The sequence below is a fragment of the Staurois parvus genome, unplaced genomic scaffold, assembly GCF_062004578.1.
Source record: "Staurois parvus isolate SC_StPar_1 unplaced genomic scaffold, SC_StPar_1.0 ptg000589l, whole genome shotgun sequence".
NCBI lineage: Eukaryota > Metazoa > Chordata > Amphibia > Anura > Ranidae > Staurois > Staurois parvus.
Window position 1 is genome coordinate 2,052,269 of NW_028318385.1, and position 8,762 is coordinate 2,061,030.

An 8,762-nucleotide genomic window follows, 5' to 3' on the forward strand; every position below is an offset into this window, starting at 1 on the left:
ATAATTTCTTTATTTTGTTAACATTCTTTTATTCTTTTTTTCTTAAAAATACTTTCATCAGAGTAGTTCAATGTTAAAATAGTAACATTGTACTGCTCTGGGGGGGTGATCAGGGATTTTTTTTTTACACTTTGGTTGCTGGTACAATGAACATCATTGTACCAGCAATTCTTTGAACTGTCATGAATGAGTTGAGTTCACAACAGCTCTGAATACTAGAGATCTGTATTTGGCTCAGCTAAGCACATGGCACAGGGTGCTGTGGTTGGCCCCAGGTACCATGTGATAAATGTGGGCCAATCACAGCTCATTAGTAAAGGAAGCAAAGCTGTTATGAATCATATTGATATATAACAGCTTTGTTGACATTGCTATGCAATCACATGATACCGGGTCCCAAATACCGGTAGACACAGCGGTCGCAGTGGAGGCGCCCAGCGCCCCCTGTGTCTGTACAAGCAAAATGATTGCATTGCCTGTACATGCTGTAGTAAAAGTGCTGTGGGAGATTGGCAAGTGGTTAAGGCATTGTAAGCTAACGGTAGGGATAAAGTGGCAAATTTACAGCTTGAATTTGGGAACTGTCAAATTGTAAGAGATATACATTCTGTATTTTGTGCATTCTTAATTTTCAAACCTTTTGTTTTAGTTATCCACGTTATTTAAATCTTAGTTCACTTTAAACAAGTTACTAGAAACAGAAAACCAAAAACACAAAGCGTTCTGGCCTCCTAAAGCATATTAATCCATATATTATTAAAATTAAAAAAAATATATACAGTTGTGGCCAAAATTATTCAACCCCCAATGCTGTAAAGGGGTTTAGGGACTATAGTGTACATTTGGAATTGTATTCAGAATCAAATCCTACAAGGACGTTGTAACTACCCAAATGCAACTAAAATGACATCAATTGTTTATGTAATACAGTAGTAAATGGTTCTTATGTGGTTTCTTCATTGCCACAATTATTCAACCCCTTAAAGACTACCACTCTGAAGAACAGAGGTTCATACAGGTGCTTTCCATCAGGTATTGAAAACACCTGTGGATGTCACCGAGCAGCAATCAAGCATAATAAGCACCAATTAGGCAGCTTTAAAATGACTGTGATACTCAGCTCCTTCTAGACATTTACTGGTGTGGTTACAAACATGGTGAAGGCAAGAGAATGGTCCAGGAAGACAAGAGAAGAGGTGATTTCTCTTCACAGGAAGGGCAATGGCTATAAGAAGATTGCAAAGATGTTAAACATACCAAGAGACACCTTAGGAAGCATCATTCGCAAATTCAAGGCAAAGGGCACTGTTGAAACGCTACCTGGTCGTGGCAGAAAGAAGATGCTGACTTCGACTGCTGTGCGCTACCTGAAGCGTAGAGTGGAGAGAAGTCCCCGTGTGACTGCTGAGGAACTGAGAAAAGATTTGTCAGATGTGGGTACAGAAGTTTCAGCCCAGACAATAAGACGCACACTGCGTAATGAAGGCCTCCGTGCCAGAACTCCCAGGCGTACCCCCTTGCTGTCTCCAAAGAATAAGAAGAGTCGACTGCAGTATGCCAAAAGCCATGTGGACAAACCACAAAAGTTGTGGGATAGTGTTCTGTGGACTGATGAAACAAAATTAGAACTGTTTGGGCCCATGGATCAACGCTATGTTTGGAGGAGGAAGAACAAGGCCTATGATGAAAAGAACACCTTGCCTACTGTGAAGCATGGTGGAGGGTCAATCATGCTTTGGGGCTGTTTTGCTTCTGCAGGTACAGGGAAGCTTCAGCGTGTGCAAGGTACCATGAATTCTCTTCAGTACCAGGAGATATTGGATGGAAACGTGATGCAGTCCGTCACACACCTGAGGCTTGGGAGACGTTGGACCTTTCAACAGGACAATGATCCCAAGCATACCTCCAAGTCCACTAGAGCATGGTTGCAGAGGAAAGGCTGGAACATTTTGGAGTGGCCATCGCAGTCACCAGACTTAAATCCGATTGAGAACCTCTGGTGGGACTTAAAGAAAGCAGTTGCAGTGCGCAAGCCTAAGAATGTGACTGAACTGGAGGCCTTTGCCCATGAAGAATGGGCGAAGATACCCGTAGATCGCTGCAAGACACTTGTGTCAAGCTATGCTTCACGTTTAAAAGCTGTTATAACTGTAAAAGGATGCTGTACTAAGTACTAAGATTGAATGTCACTTGGGGGTTGAATAAAACTGATAATGCTGTGAGCACAGAAAAGACATTTGTGGTTATTTCATTATAACTGTTATGTTATATTTGTCTGACCTACAAGTGCCTCTTTAATGTAAATGTAAGCAAGATGACTGAATGATCAAAAGCAATGTCAAACTGGCCAAAACACTCAATTTCAGTGGGGGTTGAATAATTTTGGCCACAACTGTACACTCACCTCTCAGTTTATTAGGTACACCTTGCTAGTATAGGGTTGAACCCACTTTTGCATCCAGAACTGCCTTAATTTTTTGTGGCATAGATTCAACAAGGTGTTGGAATCATTCCTCAGAAATTTTGGTCCATATTGACATAAGTTACTGTTGCCTTTCTTTCATCTCGTACCAGTCTGCCGATTCTCCTCTGACCCATGAAATCAACAAGGCATTTACATCCACAAAACTGCTGCTCACTGGATATTTTCTCTTTTTTGGACCATTCTCTGTAAACCCTAGAGATGGTTGTGCGTGAAAATTCCAGTAGATCAGCAGTTTTTTAAATACTCAGACCAGCCTGTCTAGCACCAACAACCATGCCACATTCAAAGTCAGTTAAATCCCCTTTCTTTCCCATTTTGATGCTGAGTTTGAACTTCAGCAAGTTGTCTTCACTACGTCTACATGCCTAAATGCATTGAGTTGCTACCATGTGATTGGCTGCTCAGTAATTTGTGTTACCAAGCAATGTGTACCTAAAAAGGTGGCAGGCGAGTGTATGTATATACAGTATACATACATATATATATATATATATATATATATATATATATATTAATATGTATATATATATATACTACAATACTACAAAAATTAATTTCTTTTTAAATGTAGTATTTTATTTCTTGCAATTACCCTGACCTACTACCAAAGAAAAACTGAAAACAAATTATTCCACTTCTGATTGCAGTGATACCACATATATATGTATGATATTTGAACCCATAGTTGGGCCAAGATATAAAAATTTAAATTTTTAATCCATCCTAAAATACACTGACACTGATACCAACCAAAAATATCTTTGTTTTAATCTTAATAAAACTCACTGACCCTGACCTTTGACCTCAACATTTTACCCCCAAATGTTGACCTTGGTCTTGACCTTTGACCATAACCTTAACCCTGACATTAGCACTGACCTAGATGAACCCCTGATTTAAATATTTTTAAACCAACTTTATTTATTATTTTTTCCGCACACTTTTTTTGTTTACAACCTTCTCCTCTAGCAAGGGGTAAAAGATACAATGTATCTTTTTTCTCCATTAAAGAGGAGAGAGTACAGGAGCAGGCTGTATATTAACTGATCACTGCGATAGCCAATCACAGGCTATCACAGTGACCATGTGCTAGAGAGGCAGTCATCTTTGTTCTTGATCATTAGTACACATTAGACACGTGAGCTGTCAGTGACAGCTCAGTCTCTGTGCTGGAAGCATGCTGTACACCACGCTCTCAGTACAAACACATGAAAGCACATATGTGGCCCCACAGGAGAAGACCTACTTTCATGAGACCACATACAGTACATGTGTATGCTCAGCAGAAAGGGGTTAAAAAAGAGTTCTGACTATGCGTTCAGATCAAAATATTATTATTATGCTTTAGTCTCCATTAAAAGCAAAATAAAGTTAAAATTACAACCACATCCTCCTAACCAAAGCAGGTGATACTGACCACTGACAATAATTGTCAGATGGTGAAAAGTGCCTTTAATAGTTTCATGTAAAGTCTACAGTTCCTAATGCCCACTAGAGCACTCAAGTGATCTATGCCAAGATTATAACGCTTCGGCTAAGGAGAATGAGGCTCAAAAAGAAGGTATCAGTTAAGGAAGTGGCCCAGTCCATGGCCTTGCATGTCATTATAAAACTGTACTTACAGTATGTCCAACCATTTATTCAGCCTCTGTGGTACCAGGCTTTTAACCACAATTAGTCTCACAATCTATGAACTGTCTCAGGTTAAAGCTCCCCAGTTGGTAAAAACAGATTTTGAACTGGCTGGCTGGGGAAAAAATGTCTTTAAATGCAGTCAGTGCACCAGAATTACATGTCATAATCTAAGCATACACTGCCTTTACTGTTCTGATTGCCCAGGTCCAGGAGCGGACTGACCATTTGGAAACTCGGGCACTGCCCGAGGGCCCGGGGTCAGTAGGGGGTCCCATGAGATGCCCCTGGTACCTTTTTCATGGGCTTTTTTGAATTTGGGCAAGGACACAGGGGCCCCATGAACCCCTATTGCCCGGGGGCCCCATGAGTTGTCAGTCCGACCCTGTCCAGATCACTTGGGTATGTCCCTTCCAGGCTACATGAGTGGAAGGGGCAGGGCCAGACATGATATTGGCAGGATCACACAGGCTGTGGTCACCCAATTCACCTAGTGAAGATTCTAATTAATAGTGTATACATAAAGGGGAGGCCATTATGATTACTACATGCCTGGGTAGTTGTAAAAAAGTGGTATTATGGAACAAACAGGGAACTAATTAACACAAATATTTCATCCAGATATACTACTATTTATTGGATAAGAATGATATGGCAAAAGAAAAAGTGAGATCCCCTAAAGAAATCTATACCAGATTTGTTATTTCAACATTTATTACATACAGATGTTAAACTGTAGACCAAACTTTAAGTCCTAACAGATTACTTCAGGCTGGTCCCTTTTGCAGGCACATTCAAAACAAGCGCCTACAGTATACAGTTTAAACTCACGCACATGCTCAGTTGCTCTATATTTTCGACACTGTGCCTAAAATCAGTGTCACTAGAGATCGATCTGCTGACAGCCCTGCTGCTGGGGGAAAGGGGGGAAGAATGGAGGAAGCATTAGGAATGACAGAGTCTGTACTGTGTGAGCACTGATTAGGAAGAGAGGAAAAAAAAAGCAAGAGAAGTGACAGGGAGATACAAAAGAGTTAAAATTAAAACAGTGTCTTATTTTATCTCCCTGATATTCTCTCCTTTGTCTCTCAGCAGTGCAGCACTATGGGACTGAGCACTGTAAAGCTTCTGTCAGGCTTCTCCTGAGCCAAGACATTCAATCTATGCTAGAAATGCACACCATTTAATTGCATAAAGTGACACATAGTTTTTGGGACTAAGGAGTGTGGGGGGGAGGGGAAGTTTTTTTATGAGGAAGTTATTACTTTGGACTTCAACAAAATGGCAGCCTCCAGCATTGAGGCAATTTACAGCACACACTAACTTTGGTAGCATAAATATTAACATGGAATGAATGTTCTTTTGCTAAAGAACATTAAATGTTATCAGACTGTTATGGGTAATGTTCCACCTTAAAAAAAACAGAAAATTATAAAACGTAATAATTAGGGTTAAAGTTATTCTTAAAGTTAGAGTTACGGTTAAAATTAGTGTTAGGTTTAGCAGTAGGAGTAGGTTTACCCTTAGGGTTATTGTTAAAGTTCATTTGATGATTGTTAATTTTCAGGGTGAAGTTAGCAAGTTTTAGGGTTATTGTTAAGACTGGCTTTATGTACATATTTTTTTACCAAAACAATCAAGATTGTGATTGATATGATTGAATAATTGTCCACTTATTACTATAACTGTCTAGTTAAACAAACATATTGTTTATCTTTCATATATAAATCAACATATCAAAATTAACTAATAAATCATGCATGTTCGAGATTTTGACATGTGGAACCCCCGTTTATGGCACAATGATAATATATATTGTGGGGTTGCAATGGCTGTGGCATATAATTCATTGGCTATATTGCTTATGATTACACTCAGACTTTATATAACTAGTGTCCTCAATTTTGATCATATCCCTTATAGACTCTCCATGGGTACTCCAGACCTTTTAAAAAACTAGAAACACTAAAAACACATCAACAGTGTAAGTCTCCATGTACACTGCAGCTGATAAACTCACGTTTAGGAGCTTTTCTGCTTTTTTTTCAGCATCCCCTGAACTCTCCATAATGTTTTCCTATGTGTCCATGTACACTATGTCATTTACAGTTGTTTACAGGCAGTTGAGTTTACAGTGGGTTTTTTTAACGCAACAAATGTACGTTCAGGAGTATATTTTATCAGCGTTTCAAACGTCAAACGCCTGTAAAGGCATAGAAATGCACATAAACGTGGCTAACCGCATTTATAAGTTTTTGCGTTTGGAAATTTTTTTTAACTTCCATTTCCAGATGCTGTCCAGAGCCTTTTTTCATCATGAAAAATACATGCACAGAGTTTTCCCGGTACTCAAATGGACCTGGTACACCATACTTTGAGGTTTTGCATGAAAGAAAATATGTTAGACACTGCTGCAATAATTTCTGCACAGAAATGAGCTGGAACACATCCAAACACCACAAAAAAAAAGGACAGGTAATCTCAACAAATACTGCTCTCTGCTTCTGCTCTCTCTATTTCTCTCAAAATGTCTGAAATAGTTAATTTTCTACTGTTTTTCAGTGTATTCTGGGCATTTTGGAAGGTCTCCTGAGGTTATTTTTAAAAACGCGCAAACGCGGCTTAACAGACGGTTTTTAACCTACATTCTCCAGCAGTCAGTTTTCATCGTTCAGAAGTGTTTTCCAAACGTTATGTGTACATGGAGCCTAATACATAATCAGGAATCTATAGGTAGATCTTATCTTGGGAGATTCCCAAGAGGGTATAAGACATTCAATAGGTGTTCATCTTGATATCAGCTTTTGGGGTGGTCTAACACTTTAATAATAAAAACTTATACTACAAGGTCAAGCCATGTGTCAATGTCATTCTAAAAGTAGCTTGTTCATTTACTTATTAAAAGTAGTTTATTCTATTTGAAATTTAGATGTGTTGGAAACAAAAATGTGTATTTGATCATGTTAAGCCATTAAACTGAAAAGAAAATGTTTGTGATTTCTTAAGTGATTCATTGAAAAATAATCTCTTCATCTTCCTACAACCATCTTGAAATCTCTTCAAGTGAAGGAGCCTGCAGCTAAAACAATAAACACCTCAGCCACAACCTGTGCCTCATTTACATAGTAGCAGCTTTAATTTTGATGAAATATGCTAATGTATGCAAAATGAAATTCATCTTCTAATGGCACAAGACGATTAAACAATTTTTATGCTTAAATATTCTGTTTAATGAAATCAAACAGACCTGTGGGTGTGTGACAAATTCGCCTCAGCATGGAGAAATTAACGGATATCAAAAAAGACTAAGGCAGAATCACAAGCACTTTCCCTGATGTGACGGGCATTTAAATGTACTAGCCTGCTAAAAAAACAAACTTCGTTTTGGTTATTAAACAACCTCAGTTAAAACTATATTACAATTAACATACAACTATACATTTGAACTGATATTGTTGATATTGTATATTTCTCTAATGCATTTTCTTCACAAATCTCAATTGCCATGTGATATAACCACACAAAAATGGAACTCTCAGTTTTGCTCAATGAGCTGCTTTGGTGACATTTGCTTGGAACAACACTACTCATGTTCTTGATTTAGAATATGTTTTATTGGGTGGTGTATTCATAGTCATTTTAGTTTTTTTATTTCATATTTTGCATTTTGTTTAATTGTTTAATATTTGATCATTGCTTGTTTCTTTCTATGAAAAACACTTAAAATAATAAGGATAATGAGAAGTCATTTTTGGAACAAGAAATAGTTGAAGTTAGTTGAATGGAGCTTTTGTAACTATAATGGCCATGTCACATTAACAACTTTCTAGCTAAGATTTGTATCATCTACAAATATCTCTGTTTTTGTTGTCTAGTGAAAGAAATCCCCAATGTGACAAGGCCCTAAGGAGTAAATTAAAGCTTGTTGCACCCTTTAAAACCACCTTAATTTTAAATTTTTTTCATTCCACTAAAATGGCAAAATTTCACCAAAATGTCATCAAAATCCTTGATTTTGGTTGAAATTTTGAAAAAATTAAACCTTTCAATTGCACCCATCTATTTATTAATAATATTAATTATCCTGCACAGCTATGGGCTCTTTTAGGGAGAAGGAGAGGGGCTAGGTCAGGTCTTTAATGCCTAAGTTTACTTAAAATAAATATATATATTTATCTTCAATGTGATGTGTTCCTTGTGCAGCGGTGTCCTGGTTTAGCCTCCTCTGATGCCCCTACCTCTGCTTCCATAATATTCTGGTGCGGTGGGATTATAAAGACTAATGGAGCTGTGACATGCACTCATCAAGAGTGACTGGCTATGTCCTGCCTTTCCCACCCAGTTCCTCTATTCAAAGAGTCAGTACTACAGTCTCTATAAATGAAACATGATCTATGAATGGAGGGGGAATTATTTTAGATCATCCACCCATCCTCCATCCATACATCATGTTTCATTCTTAGAGGGTATAGTACCACAGAAGCTGGGTGTAAAGAGTGGCATTCTTAATGAATGCCTGTCATGCCTTCCTTAATTCTATTAACCCCACCGCAATAGAAGATTCTGGTGGTGGGGGTGGTAGGCACCAAATGAGAAAGATTTCTGCTAAATCAGGACACAGCAGCAGAAGGGACACAGCAGATGG